Source organism: Schistocerca gregaria, chromosome 2 (genome assembly GCF_023897955.1).
Source record: "Schistocerca gregaria isolate iqSchGreg1 chromosome 2, iqSchGreg1.2, whole genome shotgun sequence".
Classification (NCBI taxonomy): Eukaryota; Metazoa; Arthropoda; class Insecta; order Orthoptera; family Acrididae; genus Schistocerca; species Schistocerca gregaria.
This window is the reverse complement of record NC_064921.1, coordinates 184,457,841-184,476,553: the sequence shown is the minus strand read 5'-3', so window position 1 is coordinate 184,476,553 and position 18,713 is coordinate 184,457,841.

The window sequence follows — 18,713 nt, the reverse complement described above, 5'->3', positions numbered from 1 at the left end:
TACACAGTTTGTTACTTTGATACTTGTCTTATTGTATTATACTGCCTTCTCGATCTGATTATGATAGCATTCTTAATTTTTTATTTCGGTCAGTGATTAGACTGCTGAGAAAAAAGTTATCACACATTTTTAGATGTTTCCAATTCAGTAATTGTTGTTGCAGCAGTGTGTATGGAATATCTGAAATGATTACATTTGCAACTCAATAGCATAAACGGTTCTGAGGTACAAGGTATCGACCCATGCTGAAACCTTTGTGCTTTGTGTAGTCTCCGTAGGCGGTAACGTAGACGCAAACTCTGGAAACCAGTCGATCGAATAGATGGCAAATGTGTCCTGGGATACGTTATGCCACGATTGCTCGACCTGTTCGCGTATTTCTTTAAGAGTTTTTGTTTGACAGGTCACACTTCTCGTCCGATCATACCTCACTACTGGAGCCAAGTCCGGACATCATGCTGGCCAGGAAAATTGCCGCACATCTTGCAGAGCACGTTGAGTTTCATGGGCAGTGTGTGGGTGAGCATTATCTTATTGGAACAGTAAGTTACGTTCCTGTTGCACGAAAAGAAACCGGGCTTAACAACATTCTGCATGTACCGAGTGCTGATTAGCTTCCCCTCTAGAAACACCAAAGGTAAACGAGTGCTGTAGCGTATCGTACCCCAGTCCACAGGGTCTTAGATGGGGCCAAAGTGTCTTGGACCAAGGCACTTTATGAGACAGTACTCATCAGGTCTATTTCGCACACGCAAACGACCATCACTTGCGTGCTGGCAGAATCTTCATTCATTGCTGTAGACCACAGCGCACCATTCCATCTTCCAAGTGATCCTCTTACGGCACCAGTTGAGCCTTGCGCGTCGATGCTGTGGCGTAAGTGGAAGATGGGCTAGAGGTAAGTGTGGCTGTACTCCCACAGCTAATAACCAGTTCGCAACAGTTCATAGTGAGACGTCTGCGCTTACAAGCCCACATGTCTTTTCTGTGGTAGCTGCACGATCTGCCACTGCTACCTTTACAATACGACGATACTGGCGGGTGTCTGTGTTACATGGACGTCCAGAATATCGTCTAAAGGTGTGAGAATGTTCATATGGTCACTGATGCTAGTATTGTTGCGCAAATGACGCGGAACTGCCAACTTGTGCGGCAGTCCTCCAAAAGGACCATCCCGCCACTCGAAAGACCACAATTTGATCCCTTTCAAACTCTCTCAGTTGGCTCTAGGAAGCATCAAAGCGTGTCAGTGGCATGGTTTGCCTGCTTGCTTCACACGTTTGCGGCACACTGAGCCTTCTGGCTGTGCGCATTTCGTGTTATAGCGGAGACACAGATGGCGCTGTGGTAGCTACGTCACTACTCTATCTGTTGGATAACTACTTGAAACAGTCCCCCAGGTGGCATATTCTGTCACTGGATGAAAATCGACTTCATTTTTCCAGATGTACATTTTCTTTTTCTTCGGCAGTGTGTATGAAATACTGATAATAAAATTTTGGTAGCCCCCTGAAAGCCGTTTGTGAGGAACCTGGAACTAAGGTTTGTATGTCAATATATGTACATGGGAACTTTGCATATCGCTTGTATTCGTTACTGAGCAGCGAGTATTCCTCGAGACTCAGAGGCCCGTTTCGTTATTGCCTTCTGCGTTTCGTTAGTCGCATATCTTCTTCCCCATAATCGGTCATGCCAGACTCGGGCCGAGTCGCTAATTTTCGTATTCCTTCAGTTCGTTACCCTCAGTGGACTCGGTACATCAGAAAAGTTTCGTTACTCGCCTATCTTTTCACAGCACGATGATACCGACGATGCAGTTTTGGTGTTCCTCCAAATTGATTCATTCAGCAGAACAAGTCGTTAGTGAGACAGAGTACAGTATATATTGACACATGTCATGTGTTGTTTCCCCGCTACCTGTTGGATGACTATGTTGAAACCATTATCAGTATATCTACAATCCCCCAGGTGGCATATTCTGTCATTGGATGAAAATCGACGTCGTCTTTCCAGGTGTACAATTTTTTTTTCGGCAGTGTGTATGAAATACCGATAGTCAAATCTCTGTAGCCCGCTGAAAGCTGTTTGTCAGGAACCTGGAAGTAAGGGTTGTATCTCAGATATACTAGTCCGAATCGAACGGAGTCGGCAGTATCCGTAATCCTGCAGTTCTTTCGTTTCACGCGCCGCATTTTCCGTCGTACGCAAATCGACGCCTTTCCGATAGCCCGTAGCGCTAAACTGTACTCTAACAAAACTACAGCAAGTATCGTAAACCCAGCTACTGGCATTCCTTACCACAGCAGAGGCCGGCAGCCTTACGTAAGAGACCGAGTGAGGTGGCACAATGGTTAGCACACTGGACTCGCATTCCGGAGGACGACTGTTCAATCTCGAGTGCGGCCATCCTGATTTAGGTTTCCTGTGATTTCCCTAAATCGCTTCAGGAAAAAGACGGGATGATACCTTTGAAAGGGCACGACCGACTTTCTACCTAATCCTTCCCTAATCCTATGAGACCGATGACCTCGCTGTTTGGTCTCTTCCACCAGATGAACCAACCAACCTTACGTAAGAGTTAACGTATCCACTTGTGCTGGCCTTCGTCAGGCAGAGGCGTGCTGGTTCAATTTGAAACTATTTCGATATGACCACGAGCTCAGGTCTTAGCTGTCACACTCTGAACTAATTGTTTGTCCGTCTGCTTCGCTGACCGTCCTACATCGGTTAGGCAGTGGCGTGCATAAACATACGCTTTCATGAGAGTTTTATTAACAGTGTAACACTCTTAAACTCTTTCCCCAATATGTATCGTGACGCAAGCTTTTAATTACGCACAGCAGAGCACACTGCAAGAGAGCATGTGTATAAAACTCTTGTGCCCATTTGTAACAAGTAAACCCTGTTTAAAGCAAATGAATTGCAGAGACTAAATTCTTCAAACGTTCGGAGAATACACAAAATTTTGTGTAAATAATCTATTACTTTCAGTGCTTTAAAAATACATCAAATCCTATGCGCACAATCCGAAACAGTTTCAACTGAATCAATGATTTCTGCTGGTTAATTTATACTGAAGAACTGTGCGGAGCGGTTGCAGCCTCCCTGAGTTCACGAGACTTGTATCATATACTGTGAACCCCATGTGTCACTGCCACGTAGACAGGTTTTGTTAGTGAACAGTCAGACTGATTTCCACCGTGAATTATGTTGCTTATGCACATTAAAACTCCAAGAATTGGAAATCACGAAATTTTTACTTATGTGCTTACAGAGAATAGTAGGAAGAACACATGGTTAAAATTTGTAGGTGATTGCTGCAAAATTTAGTACACAGAGCCACCACCTGTAGCAGCAAAAACGGCGCTACCCCGCTTGCGCATCGAGTCGAACCGAGCTTGGATGACTGATACGGGTACGTCATTCCATGGTGCTTCAACTCTGTGCTAGAATTCATTTGTGGTATTTGCTGACTCATGGTGGCATGCTGCTCTCTCGAGAACCCGTGTCAAGATACTTTCAGTTGGTCATGGGTGAGAGGTCTGGAGAACATGCTGGTCAGTGCCAGAGATACAGTCTAACACTCTCTGTACTGAGCTACGTCAGGGCAGCACAAGCAACATGTGGTCTCCAGTTATCTTGTTGAAAGATAACGTCATGGAGACCTAGGCCACCGGGAACATCTGTAAAATATTTTAAGCTACAAGGAGTTTCTGACAGTCTCATCGAATTTTTCATAAATCTGCGTTAAAACATGAGTTACTGTGTAATAACAGAGGATGGGACCCCCCCCCCCCCCCCCCCCTATATGCAACATTCTGACAGGTGTCAGATAGGGAGGTATTTTGTCAGCGTTCCTTTTCTTAGTAGTGAAGGGATTCGTAATGAGAAAAACTATGGAACACACCAGCATGTCCATACTTTGGCATGAGCATCTAGGCTTACTTATCTGCGTTTTGTTGATGACATTGTTCTTGTGGCAAAAACACATTAAAGTTTACAGCTAAAGACTACCAGACTGGATGGACTGGCTATAGCTGTAGGGCTAAAATAAACGACAGTAAATCCAACTCAGTGCGCAGTGAAATATCTGCTCAAATTTTAGTGCAGCAGAAGGTACTACAAGATACAGACCGACATTCCTATTTCAGCATCCTTGTCTGTAACAACTGAGAACAGTCGCAGATATCAGCAGCAGAAATGGGAAAGCTTCTGCAGTCTTCCAACGAATGATACGAATGTGGCTGTACTCATCTATCATCCCACCGATTAACAACAGGTGATCATATATACAAGTGGGACCTGAGCACACAAGCTCAATGTTTTTCACCGACGATGCTTGAGGCGATTTTTGAAGAGCCGTTATCTTGACTACTTTTCAATTGGTGAAGTGCTAAGAAGAAGCAGTCTATGCAGCCTGAAAATAAGAGGTCTGGAAGAAGACTGGAGCTGGCAAGGCATGTTCTACTCATGAAAGTTATAATAATCCTCAAATCAGCATTGTCCTGCAAACCAACGGATGGATACAGAAGGAAGACCTCGCAACATCTGGAAACTAAGTCTCTGCAAAGGATCTTCAAAGTATGGACATGAACTGGGAGCGTTTGACTTGGTGCCCCACTGCAGACTCCTAACTAAGGTACGGGATTGGTTCCCAAATATGTGAGTGGCTCGAAGACTTCTTAAGTAATAGAACCCAGTACGTTGTCCTCGTTGGTGAGATTTCATCGGAGGTGAGGTATCATCTGGAGTGCCCCAGGGAAGTGTGGTAGCTCCGCTGTTGTTTTTTATTTACATAAATGAGCTTTTGGATAGGGTGGATAGCAATGTGCGGTTGTTTGCTGATGATGCTGTGGTGTACGGGAAGGTGTCGTCGTTGAGTGACTGTAGGAGGATACAAGATGACTTGGGCAGGATTTGTGCTTGGTGTGCAGAATGGCAATTAACTGTAAATATAGATAAATGTAAATTAATGCAGATGAATAGGAAAAAGAATCCTGTAATGTTTGACTACACCATTAGTAGTGTAGCGCTTGACACAGTCACGTCGATTAAATACTTGGGCGTAACATTGCAGAGCGATATGAAGTGGGACAAGGCACAAGCATGTAATGGCAGTTGTGGGGAAGGCGGATAGTCGTCTTCGGTTCATTGGTAGAATTTAGGGAAGATGTGGTTTATCTGTACAGGAGACCACTTGTAAAACACTAATACGACCTATTCTTGAGTACTGCTGGAGTGTTTGGGATCCCTATCAGGTCGGATTGAGGGAGGTCATAGAAGCAATTCAGAGGCGGGCTGCTAGATTTGTTACTGGTAGGTTTGATCATCACGCGAGTGTTACGAAAATGCTTCAGGAACTCGGGTGGGAATCTCTGGAGGAAAAGAGGCGTTCTTTCCGTGAATCGCTACTGAGGAAATTTAGAGAACCAGCCTTTGAGGCTGAATGCAGTACAATTTTACTGCCGCCAACTTATATTTCGCGGAAAGACCACAAAGATAAGATACGAGAGATTAGGGCTCGTACAGAGGCATATAGGCAGTCATTTTTCCCTCGTTCTCTTTGGGAGTGGAACAGGGAGAGAAGATGCTAGTTGTGGTACGAGGTACCCTCCGCCACGAACCGTATGGTGGATTGCGGAGTATGTATGTAGATGTAGATGTAGAAGTCGCAAACCTGGAAACTGATCGAGTTTGTTGGAGGAAGTTTGTTGCCTAATACGATACTTAGTATTCGAAGAACTGAGTCCAAGTAATTATGTTCCAACTCTCAGCCCGACCAAGGTTTTCGGAATACTTGAATAATGATGACCAAACCTGCAGCTGTATTTGGATCTAACGTCATTTATTATTTTTCTTGTCATCTTCAGGCCTCCAACGTAACCTACCATCCATAATCGTTATCATGTGCAATGAACGGTATCGTATGCACTGGGTCAAATTTAACTGGATTCCGTATATCTCGTGTAAATAGCAAGCCCAGCATTGTCAGACGACAACTCAACTGAAGACGACATCATGTGGTGTGGAAACTGATAACATGTTTTAAAAAGAATAAATGACGTTAGATCCAAATACAGTCCCTGCTTTTGTCATCACAGTAAACGTGTCCTTTTGCAGTCCCGCTTGATGTATTATCAGAGAAAGTTTTCGGAGCTTTTCCCTGGTGAGCTCATAATCCCGCAACTGGATAACCTTCTCCATACATTCCCATTTGTGGCTTCCTTCATTCCGTTACCAGATTAACGTGAAAGCTTCTAACCTTACAACTCTCGAACAGACCGCTTTCTCTAGAGAGCATGCTCTACCCCTTACTAAATGTTAAAGATCAATGAGAAATTTGCAAATAATTCACAAAAAAACCGGATAAGACGGAGTAGCACTCGGAGTCTTTTGGTGTCGTAATAACTTAATTATGTTCATCTACAGGTCTTGACGATTGAGTTTCGAGTATCAAATATACGACATAAATGGCCATATATTTTAAATAAATTGGCTTAGAAGCTTAAATGTTGTACATTTCAAAGGAGCCATAGACCACATTGTTTGATATAAAATTCTATTTAATATCTCTAACCGTTCCGGAGAAAAAAAGGGTCTTAATAGGGGGACAGACAGATAGATGGGCAACAAAGTGATACTGCAATGGTTCTGTCTTCACCTGTTGAGGCACGGAAGCCTAAGAAAAGGAACTGACTTATTGCCTGCAGGTAATTTGCTGATAATGAGCAAATTTTATGATCACAAGCAAGCGCTATTTCTGTCACAACCCTTCCAACGTCAATAGGTCAGTACAGTCAGGTTAACAGTCTCGTAGAAAATTCTCGCCATAGACAGCATTAAAAAACATTTACTTAACAGTGACGCAGATAATTTCTTCGAAACTTATTCGTCGCGAAACTGAATTTTTCCAACTATCGAATAATTACGCACCAACATAGGTGACGCCAATAACAAATAGCAATTTACGGTGTTTGGTGGAATTGCACATTCCCAAAATCAGATAAATCCCGACTACGTTTAACTAAGTCTGTATTTATACACTGACCTTACACTTTTTTCGGAATGCCTACGGAGTCGAAGAAATTAAATTGGAATTGCGAGGTTTTCATTTACCGTCCGTTGCCGAATCTTTTACTCACATTTTAACAGTCCTAACTATATTTGTGGAGTGCCCCCCTCCCCGTGGCTCCGGGATGCTGGGTAAAGGGTGGCCGGCGGGAGGGGTGTGTGGTGAAGCCGCGGTGGTAGGGGAGCTGGCGCGCCGTTCGCATCTCTGTCAGATCATTATGGCCCTGTCTCATGAGGAGGACCCTGGAGGGAGCGCTCTCGACTAATTGCTGCTGTCGGTGGATTCCATGCCGCACTCGGCTGGTATCCTTCATCTCTGTTTACAAGATTCTCGTGCATCCGAATTTCGATGGACTCTTTTATGACGCTGTCCCAAGAGCCGGCGGCTTCTCGAAGTCAAATGTGTGGCCTTCCTGTGATTTGCTATCACCGATTTCTCCGTCTGTCCCAGTCGCATATGCCTGATGTATTCCTCGTAGTGTTTAGACTACATCGGTACGTTTGTCCAATGTACGGTTGACCGCATTCGCATGCGATGGTGTAAATTCCTAGTACGTTGAGTTTAAGTAGGTCTTTGGCAGAGCCAAGCCACTCTTTTGTCTTCGGCGTGGTCAGAAGACAGTTTTTATGTTCGATTTTTCCAGGAGCCTTCCAGCTTTGGCTCACAGCGGTCCCAAATACGGAATAAAAGGGAGTTCCTTGTCTGCTTGTCCCTCTTACCGATTTTCCGACACGATCAAGTCTTGAACGCCCTCCCTATCCTTCGCTTCGCTATACCCATTTTTGCGAAATACCTCCCTCAGGCGCTGCTGTTCGTCTGAGAGGCTTTCTTCGTCAAGATGACGTGCATCCTGTGTATACCAAGGTTGACAGCACTGTTTCCCACTGGGGTGGATGGTGGCAGCTTATTGAATGCAGGTACAGCTCTGTGTGAGTCTTCTCCCTATATACTGAATGACCTAGCGTGTCATCTGCCTTCTTCGTTACTAATATATCCAGAAATTGGAGACAGCCATTCTGTGTTTCCATAGTGAAGATGATGTTCCCATGGAGACCCAGTGCCTGCCTGCCAAGCTCGCAAACAACAAAAGTATCGTCAACTAAGCGGTAGAAGCACTTGAGCTCTTGGCGAGCAGTTTGGAGGGCAACCTCGTCAAAGTGGTCGATGTATAGATTTTCGATACCTGGAGCAAGAGGGGATCCCACGGCCACTCCAACTGTCTGTTCACAAAAGTCTCTTATGCACTTTTTTATGTAGGTGGTCGTCAGTGCGTGTTCATGTTCAAAGAGATTCACTATTTGATGCTCGAAATTTAGATTCAGCAGAGCCAAGGAATCTTGCAGAGGTACTTTCGAAAAGAACGAAGTAACGTCGAAGCTCACTAGAAGGTCATCTCTTCGTAATCGCACGTCCCTAAATCTTCTCATGAAATCTCCCGAGCTCTTCGTATGATGACAACAGCGTCCCACCAGAGGTGTTAGGAGTGTCGCCAGATATTCGGCCAGTGCATAGTTATGCGAAGTGATGGTGTCGAATGTTGGCCATAGAGACACCCCTTCTTTATTTATCTTGGGCATTCCATACAGAAGAGATGCCGTTGGCGCTCTGAAATACAGGCGTTTCCTCACTATGTTTGGTAGGTCTTTCAGCAGCGCCGCAGTTTTTCTGTTCATTATCGAGGTCCGATGCTTCTTGAATTTCCTGTAGGCCAGGTCTTAGTATCGAGCTGACTTTATGCTGGTAGTCGATGGTGCGCAACATCGCCACTGCATCTCCCTTGTCTACTGGAAGAATCATCGTGTCAGCGTCATTCCTCAGTGCACTGATAGCCTCCCTTTCTGCTGCAGTCATGTTCGCTTTCGCAAGTCGGGACTTGTCGATCACCTTGCAGGTTTCCCTCCTCAGTCTCACAGATGAGGTACTGCATGCAGCTTCAACTTTTGCCCTCGCAAGAGGACCTTACCGAAACGGGACACTATAAGCAGCGTGGGGGAAAAAATTCGGCGCCTGACGAAGGAAGAAGCACAGGAGATCGGGTCATCGACAAGACCCGACTTCCGAAAGTGAATATGGTTGACATTAGGATTCACCACAATCTTGTAAACAGCGACAGAGGATAAAAACTGAGTGCGGCATGGAACCCAGTGATAGCGGCAATTTGTCGAGAGCACGCCATCCACCGCCCTCGTCGCGGAACAGGACCGGAATGCTCTGACAGAGATGCCAACGGCGCACTCACTACCTCCAGCATCGCAACTTCTCCCCTCACCCCGACCGCCGGCCTCTGTGTACCCAGCCTCCAGGAGCCACGTGGAGGGGCAAACTGCAAGTACAAATAGAACGGCATCCTGAAAATCTCGACACTTCCCCAGAAGATGATGATTATGTCAGTCGTCGATAATACTGCCACCCGTCAGGAAACCCGAGAGCTTTTCTTCAAGTCTACAAGTACAATTTGAAAAATTCTGTACATATGTTCAGTTAGATCTTGATAAGGTTTGAAACTGGTGTCAAGATCGACAACTTGTTTTGAATGTTAAGCAGTGAGGAGTTCACAAAACGGAAAACCTTAGTATCCTATGACTATATGAGCCACAACTGGAATTGGTCGATTGGGTATAACAGTTTGTAGGGTTGCGGAAAGTATTTGTCTTACGGGCTCAGTCGGGCGAAAAGCAGGTGGCAGACTGCGGTTTATTGGTACAGTACTGGGGAAATGCAGGCAGTCTACGAAGGAGGTCATCTACAAATTACTTGTGCGACCCATTCTAGAAAATGCTCCAGTGTATGCAACCTGTACTAAATACGACTAACAGGGGATATTGAACGTATACAGTGAAAGGCAGCATGAATGGTCACAGGTTAGTTTGACTCGTAGGAGAGTCTCACAGAGATGCTGAAGAAACTGAAGTGGCAACTCTTGAAGATAGGCTTAATCCCGAGAAAGAGTTCTTAAAAAATTTGAAGAACCTGCTTCCAGTGATGGACTTAGGAATATACTACAGCTGCTAACGTTTCGCATTTAAACACTCATTCTTCCCGCGCACCATAAGTGGATGCAATGGGAATAACCCTGATAACTGTTATAATAGGGTGTACCGTGTGCCATGCACTTCACAGTGGTTTGCAGAGTACAGCTGTGTATTTGGATGGTATAGTGTGGCGTGACGTTATCGTTCAACAGCGTAATTCCGGCAAGCTACCCGAGCTTTCCCGACCTACTTCCATGAGACTGTGTTCAATTGTCGCTCTACCAAACACGTTCTCCAGATCGCTCAGCCAATGAAGACATATGGTCTCATTACACTACATACGTAAAATAAGCAAAATTTCCTAATTTGCTATTATTTCTGGTGTTGCACATATAATGCCCACAGATATACATAGGAGCAGAGGTTTTCTGAGCATCCCTTCGCTGATATCGTTTCGCTTCATCTAACTTCTATAATTTCGTTACAATTTACTCCATACATTCGAGCTAGTCAGTTAGTTAGCTATATGTTCCATAGATCTCCGGACTTTTCTTTTTTCGGAATTACGTGTAGCGAGTGATGCCAAAGAACTCAGCCCGGCCCGCTAGGAAGGACTAACCGTTCGCTCCAGTGCTCCAGCCATGGTCGCAGCCGTCTCTCGCATCTGGCCTCACTGGGCTGCCGACAGGAGGAAACTCAGATTTCCTCTGCGAGACTCCTCAGTGGTGACCACCCCAGCCTACTTCCCCCACTGCTGCTCTCAGTTATTCAGTGCCATCTCTAGCGGTGCACTAAATATTTTAATATTTCTGAGGCAATAAAAACATCTCGAAGCTAATTAAATACTTTTGAAAACGGGTCAGCTCTGTCACACAGAAAAGTTACGGCGGTTGAGCGTCAACAGAATTAAATATTGAGAATCGAACACAATCAGGAACAGCGAATCGTTACATAAACGCCATATTTTCTGGAAGAATTATTAAATCTCGAGTCCGAATAGTGGTGTGATCTTTAATTCATTTACCGTAATGCAACATTTGAAATCCCTGGAAATACAAGCCATTTAAAGAGCGTGTCTTTGGACAGCGATATGAAACATAGGTCTGTAATCTTCACTATGTAGACGAAACGGTTTGGGACGAAAAATTCCAAATCAAAGACCACGTGAGAAGACAACCGGTGACCATGTACTTCGATATTCTACAAACCATTCTGAAGTGTGTTATAGCGGGTACTTCAGATTGTACCGCTTATTAGGACCTCTTACAGTTCCACTCGCGTATTGAGCCTGGAAGGAATGACTGATGAAATGCCTCAGTGCGCACTGTGATTAACCCAATCTTGTTTCCGCAACGTTTGGAGTAATGCGTAAAGTGTTGTAGTACAGTCCTCCATTACTCACTCAGTGCTAATCTTTGAAAATCAATAGATAGGATTTCGCAATATCTTCGATGGTCTACAAGTTGAGGTGTTTGCCAGCCCCACAGTAAGGCTCTCCCATGAATCGAAAAAACTTGTGACCATATATGATGCCCTTCTTTGTGTGCGTTTAAAGTCTCCTATTTGGTATGGGTCTCACGCAATTGAGTAATATTCTAAAACATGTCACATGATCTTTCTTAAAGTAATCCCCTTTGTAGACTAACTATATTTAGACAGTATCACAGTCTACCACAGAGATTACATGATAATTCCATTTCATATCACTTTAAATTGTTAGAACAAACTATTTTTCTGAATTGGCTGCTTCCAGTTGCGAGTCATGGTTATTGTTGTCATAGGATACTACACTCCTGGAAATTGAAATAATAACACCGTGAATTCATTGTCCCAGGAAGGGGAAACTTTATTGACACATTCCTGGGGTCAGATACATCACATGATCACACTGACAGAACCACAGGCACATAGACACAGGCAACAGAGCATGCACAATGTCGGCACTAGTACAGTGTATATCCACCTTTCGCAGCAATGCAGGCTGCTATTCTCCCATGGAGACGATCGTAGAGATGCTGGATTTAGTCCTGTGGAACGGCTTGCCATGCCATTTCCACCTGGCGCCTCAGTTGGACCAGCGTTCGTGCTGGACGTGCAGACCGCGTGAGACGACGCTTCATCCAGTCCCAAACATGCTCAATGGGGGACAGATCCGGAGATCTTGCTGGCCAGGGTAGTTGACTTACACCTTCTAGAGCATGTTGCGTGGCACGGTTACATGCGGATGTGCATTGTCCTGTTGGAACAGCAAGTTCCCTTGCCGGTCTAGGAATGGTAGAACGATGGGTTCGATGACGGTTTGGATGTACCGTGCACTATTCAGTGTCCCCTCGACGATCACCAGAGGTGTACGGCCAGTGTAGGAGATCACTCCCCACACCATGATGCCGGGTGTTGGCCCTGTGTGCCTCGGTCGTATGCAGTCCTGATTGTGGCGCTCACCTGCACGGCACCAAACACGCATACGACCATCATTGGCACCAAGGCAGAAGCGACTCTCATCGCTGAAGACGACACGTCTCCATTCGTCCCTCCATTCACGCCTGTCGCGACACCACTGGAGGCGGGCTGCACGATGTTGGGGCGTGAACGGAAGACGGCCTAACGGTGTGCGGGACCGTAGCCCAGCTTCATGGAGACGGTTGCGAATGGACCTCGCCGACACCCCAGGAGCAACAGTGTCCCTAATTTGCTGGGAAGTGGCGGTGCGGTCCCCTACGGCACTGCGTAGGATCCTACGCTTGTGATGAACTGGATAATGCTCACTTTTTTATTCAATTAACTGATACTGTTCCTCACAAATACTTTTATTCCATGCGAGATAAGAAGGCGACTTTTATACTCAACATAGCTTACACTACATTAGGGATATACAGTCACACATCGTGTGGTAGAGTTAGAACAAAATGCTGTATAAATATATACATCTATTGGTTATACCTGTTGTTTTTTGGTAAAGTGATAGATCGTAAATCAACATTCTATTATGAGACAGACAGTGCAACTGTCAATATGATTACACATAAAAACGAAGAACTTACAGACAATACTATCATTTCATCAACTTAGGCAGTCTTCCAAAGGGTCAAAAGAAAATCATTATTTCCCTATAAAGTACTATTGTGTTGACCTGCTGTGTCATTTGCTAACAAGTGATTTGCGATGTGGGAATAACACTCCACAGGCAACTTGCATACCTCACTAAGCTAGTAGCAGCTCGCGACTGTACGAGAGTGTTTTGCATGAGAAAATATCTCATTCCGTCATCACACTAACCATAATACATCAGTTATAATTCTCTGCCTACGCCTATATATACCGTACTACTTTACCACAGCTATACAAATTTTATAGGAAGCACTGGAAACCATTTCGAGGAAATACGAGATATCCATATAAATTAGGGTTGGTCTGTGCTAAAACGGAACAGCCATATGGCCTATTCCAGCAGCTTCAAGTAAACTACTATTAGTTTATGGACTTGGATATAATGCAAAATTTTTGCAGGGAACTTTAACGAAATGGGTATTTGTGACTTCGTCCTTTTTGACGACCGCCCGACTCATGTGACACAGTTGCTGAACATCAGAAAAGAAACTTCCCACCACAAGCACGTACCACCCTCTTACAATTATACCGTAGGTGGTGGTGACTTCAATCTACCATTGATTTGTCGGCGAAATGTTTAAAGTCGGTGGTAGCCATAAACCTTCGTCCGAAATCGTAATGAATGCTTTCTCAGATAATTATTTTGAAAATTAGTTTAGGAGGCCACTCGAAGTGTAAATGGTTGCGAAAAACAAAACTTGACTCTTAGCAATAAATAATCCTGAGCATAGAGACCATCATGATAGATAAAAAGGGTTAGTGACCACCATGTTGTTGTACCGATACTGAATACTGTAACATCGAAACTCACCAAATTTAAACGCAACACACGTGTTTAAAAAGAAAACAGAAAAGTACTCGCTTGAAACCTTCCTAAAACAAAGACTCCACGCCTTCAAACGTGACTATGTAAGCGCTAATCAGATGTGATTTAATTTCAAAGAAACATTATCAACGGGAGTGGAAAGATACGTACCAAATAAATTAATGAGAGGTGGTACTAATACCCCATAAACAGTACAGAACACTGTTGGCAGAAGCAACGAAGAAAGATGCAAAATTTAAAATAATGCTGAATCCTGAAGAGGAGCGAAGTTTTACAGAAGTTCGAAATTTAGCGCGAACTTCAGTGCGTGATGCTTTTAATAGTTTCCATAGTGAAATTCTGTCTAGAAATGTAGCAGCAAATAGTATGTAAAGTGCACCAGACGCAAGACGCAATCAATTCCTGCATTGCACGATGAGAAGTTACTGATGACAGAGCCATTAAAGCAGAATTACGAAACACGGTTTTCCGTCATCACTTCACAAAATAAGACAAAGTAAATAGTCCAGAATTCAAATCAAGAACAACTGTCAATAGGAGTAACTTAGAAGAAGGTATACTCGGTGTAGCAAAGCAGCTTAAATCACTTGATAAAGACGGGTCCTCCGGTTCAGATTGTATGCTCCAGTTCCCTTTCAGAGTATGCTGATACACTAGCTCAGTGCTTAGCAATTATATACAACCGCTCGCTCGTAGAGAGATTGTATCCAAAGACAGGAAAGCTGTGAGACAAAGCAATACCCAAGAAAAGAAATGTGAGTGATCTAATGAATTACAGACACGTATCACTAACGTCAATTTACAGTGGGATATTTTTTACTTCATGAATTTTATGAATTACCTCGAAGGAAACGATTTATTGACAAATAAACAACACGGCTTTTGCGGAACACAACTACACTCTTGGAAATTGAAATAAGAACACCATGAATTCATTGTCCCAGGAAGGGGAAACTTTATTGACACATTCCTGGGGTCAGATACATCACATGATCACACTGACAGAACCACAGGCACATAGACACAGGCAACAGAGCATGAACAATGTCGGCACTAGTACATTGTATATCCACCTTTCGCAGCAATGCAGGCTGCTATTCTCCCATGGAGACGATCGTAGAGATGCTGGTTGTAGTCCTGTGGAACGGCTTGCCATGCCATTTCCACCTGGCGCCTAAGTTGGACCAGCGTTCGTGCTGGACGTGCAGACCGCGTGAGACGACGCTTCATCCAGTCCCAAACATGCTCAATGGGGGACAGATCCGGAGATCTTGCTGGCCAGGGTAGTTGACTTACACCTTCTAGAGCACGTTGGGTGGCACGGTTACATGCGGATGTGCATTGTCCTGTTGGAACAGCAAGTTCCCTTGCCGGTCTAGGAATGGTAGAACGATGGGTTCGATGACGGTTTGGATGTACCGTGCACTATTCAGTGTCCCCTCGACGATCACCAGAGGTGTACGGCCAGTGTAGGAGATCACTCCCCGCACCATGATGCCGGCTGTTGGCCCTGTGTGCCTCGGTCGTATGCAGTCCTGATTGTGGCGCTCACCTGCACGGCGCCAAACACGCATACGACCATCATTGACACCAAGGCAGAAGCGACTCTCATCGCTGAAGACGACACGTCTCCATTCGTCCCTCCATTCACGCCTGTTGCGACACTCCTGGAGGCGGGCTGCATGATGTTGGGGCGTGAGCGGAAGACGGCCTAACGGTGTGCGGGACCGTAGCCCAGCTTCATGGCGACGGTTACGAATGGTCCTCGCCGATACCCCAGGAGCAACAGTGTCCCTAATTTGCTGGGAAGTGGCGGTGCGGTCCCCCACGGCACTGCGTAGGATCCTACGGTCTTGGCGTGCATCCGTGCGTCGCTGCGGTCCAGTCCCAGGTCGACGGGCACGTGCACCTTCCGCCGACCACTGGCGACAACATCGATGTACTGTGGAGACCTCACGCCCCACGTGTTGAGCAATTCGGCGGTACGTCCACCCGGCCTCCCGCATGCCCACTAGACGCCCTCGCTCAAAGTCCGTCAACTGCACATACGGTTCACGTCCACGCTGTCGCGGCATGCTACCAGTGTTAAAGACTGCGATGGAGCTCCGTATGCCACGGCAAACTGGCTGACACTGACGGCGGCGGTGCACAAATGCTGCGCAGCTAACGCAATTTGACGGCCAACACCGCGGTTCCTGGTGTGTCCGCTGTGCCGTGCGTGTGATCATTGCTTGTACAGCCCTCTCGCAGTGTCCGCAGCAAGTATGGTGGGTCTGACACACCGGTGTCAATGTGTTCTTTTTTCCATTTCCAGGAGTGTATTTATTTTCACGAGGTACTGAGTGCTCTCGACATGTTGATTCTATATGTTTGGATTTCCAGAAAGATTTTGACACCATTGCTCACAAGTGCGTTCTCATCAAATTGCATGCCCATGGAGTATCGTCTCAGTTGTGTGAGTGGTTTCATGATTTCCTGTCAGAAAGGTCACAGTTCGTGGTAACTGATGAAAATTCATCGAGTAAGAGAAAATCAAAATCTGGCGTCTCCGAGGAGGTGTTGTACGACCTCTGCAATTCTTGATCTACACAAACGATTTGGGAGAGAATCCGCGTAATTCTCTCAGATTGTTTTTAGGTGATGCTCTCATCTACAAGTAAGTCATCAAACAGAAATGCAAAAAGATTTATGCAAGATATCTCTATGGCGTGAAAAGTGAAAATTGGCCACAATGAAAAATGTGAAGGCATTCACTAAATTACAGTCACATGAAAAAACATAAAACTGTAAATACATAGGGTTTTTAATTACAATTACCTTAAGTAGGAACGATCACATGGATAATGTTGTAGGGAAACCAAACCAAAGACTGCGATTTATTGGCAGAACACTTGGAAAGTCTACTAAAGAGACTGCTTGCACAATGCTTGGCCGCTCTCTTCTGGAGCACTGCCATTCGTTGTGGGATCCACATTAGATAAAATTGACGGAGAACATCGAAATAGTTTAAAGAAGAGCATCTAGTTTGGCATTAGCTCGAAATAGGGGACAGAGTGTCACGGATATTATACACAAATTGAGGTGGCAGTCATTAGAACAAAGGCTTCTATCGATGCGACAGCTCTTTCTCATGAAATTGCAATCACTAACTTTCTCCGCAGAGTGTGAAAAAATTCTTTTGGTGTCTGCCAGCACAGGGAGAAATGATCATTCTAATAAAATAAAGGAAATGAGAGCTAGCACTGAAAGATTTAACTTCTCGCTTTCCCGCGTGCTGTTCGAGAGTGGAACGGTGGAGAAGTATATTGAGGGTGGTTCGATGAAGCCTCTGCGGGGCAATTAATTGTGAAATGCAGAGCAATCGTGCGGATGTAACATCGAACTGCGACTTCTGTGTGGAGGAAGAATACTGCCACGGGAATAATAGCGATGTTATAAACAACGATAAGACTCATGGAATGCAGGATTACGCGGCTGGTATCTGCGTTATTGCTGATATTTGCTTTATGGGCGTTAGCCCTCCGTCCAAGCGACAATTCTTTGTCTAACCTTTCGTCATTCAACGCTGGAGACATCATCAGAGGCTTTAACGATTCGGAAGGAAGTTACGGCCTCAAACAAGCTCAGCACGCCGAAGTGTTTGTATGTGTCCACGCAACAGACGGTTCGCTACGTCATCAGACCGCTGACTAAGATCGTCTTACTGACGAATTTTATAGAGGTTGTAGAGGGAAGAATTGCCACTGTAGGTTTTATTTAGCACTGATGGTCCCAACTTGCCTATTTTCAATCCTTCTTCCTTTCTGTTAAAGTTGTTTCTGTGTTTTTGAATTTCTATGCCCTCTCTGTGCCTGTTAAAAGCACAATGTCAATGAAATGAGTTTGCCCAGGTGCCTCTTAACACGTACGCCAGCGACTCCACGTATCACCAATGGAAGTACAGAAAGGTATGAAGATGATCTGTCTATGAGTGAAACTGGTTACCAGAAAAGTAAACACCATTTGATATCTAGACTGATGATTGTTTTTGTTAATTTACGATAGAAGATCGCTGTTCTTCCAGTTATAAATTCAAAACTTATTATTCTATAATGCATATTTCATTAATGAAGTTTAATTCTTCTAATAACTGTACTAAATGGATTGTATAAGTAGCGTTAATTTCTACCTTGAAGACACTTGAAAGAAACAACTGTGGCATTTGTTTTGAAGAATTAATGTGTATTCTATGCTTTGTATTTGTAGTTACGCAACTGAATTATAGCTTTCTTAAACTTTGAGGCAGGCTTTGAGCTTTGCTGCTTGTCTTGTCTATCTAAACGAACTGTGGTGTTTAGTGATGCTTTTCTTCGAAGTTGGCGCATGGTGTCTGAGTCATTTGTCATGAACATTATGATAGAAACACCTTGATTGTGCTGCAGTGTAGATGTATCAATAACGTGACATATATAAAACTCAGGGTGCTGCGGAGTAGATGTATCAATAACGTGACTTATATAGAACTCAGGACGGTGTTTAAAGCACCGCCTGTCGGACTGGAACAAGGACAGTCTGCTTGAGACACGGATATTTTATTTTATTTTTTCGTGTGGCTTACCCAAGGCCGCAACGTGCGTAGGCGCATCCAAAGCCAAGAGTCGAGAGTACTGCGAAGAGCCATGCATGTTTTTCACTTTAGAAAGGATGACAGGTGACACAGTTGAAAGAAACAGAAAACTCACGCATAGACACTCTG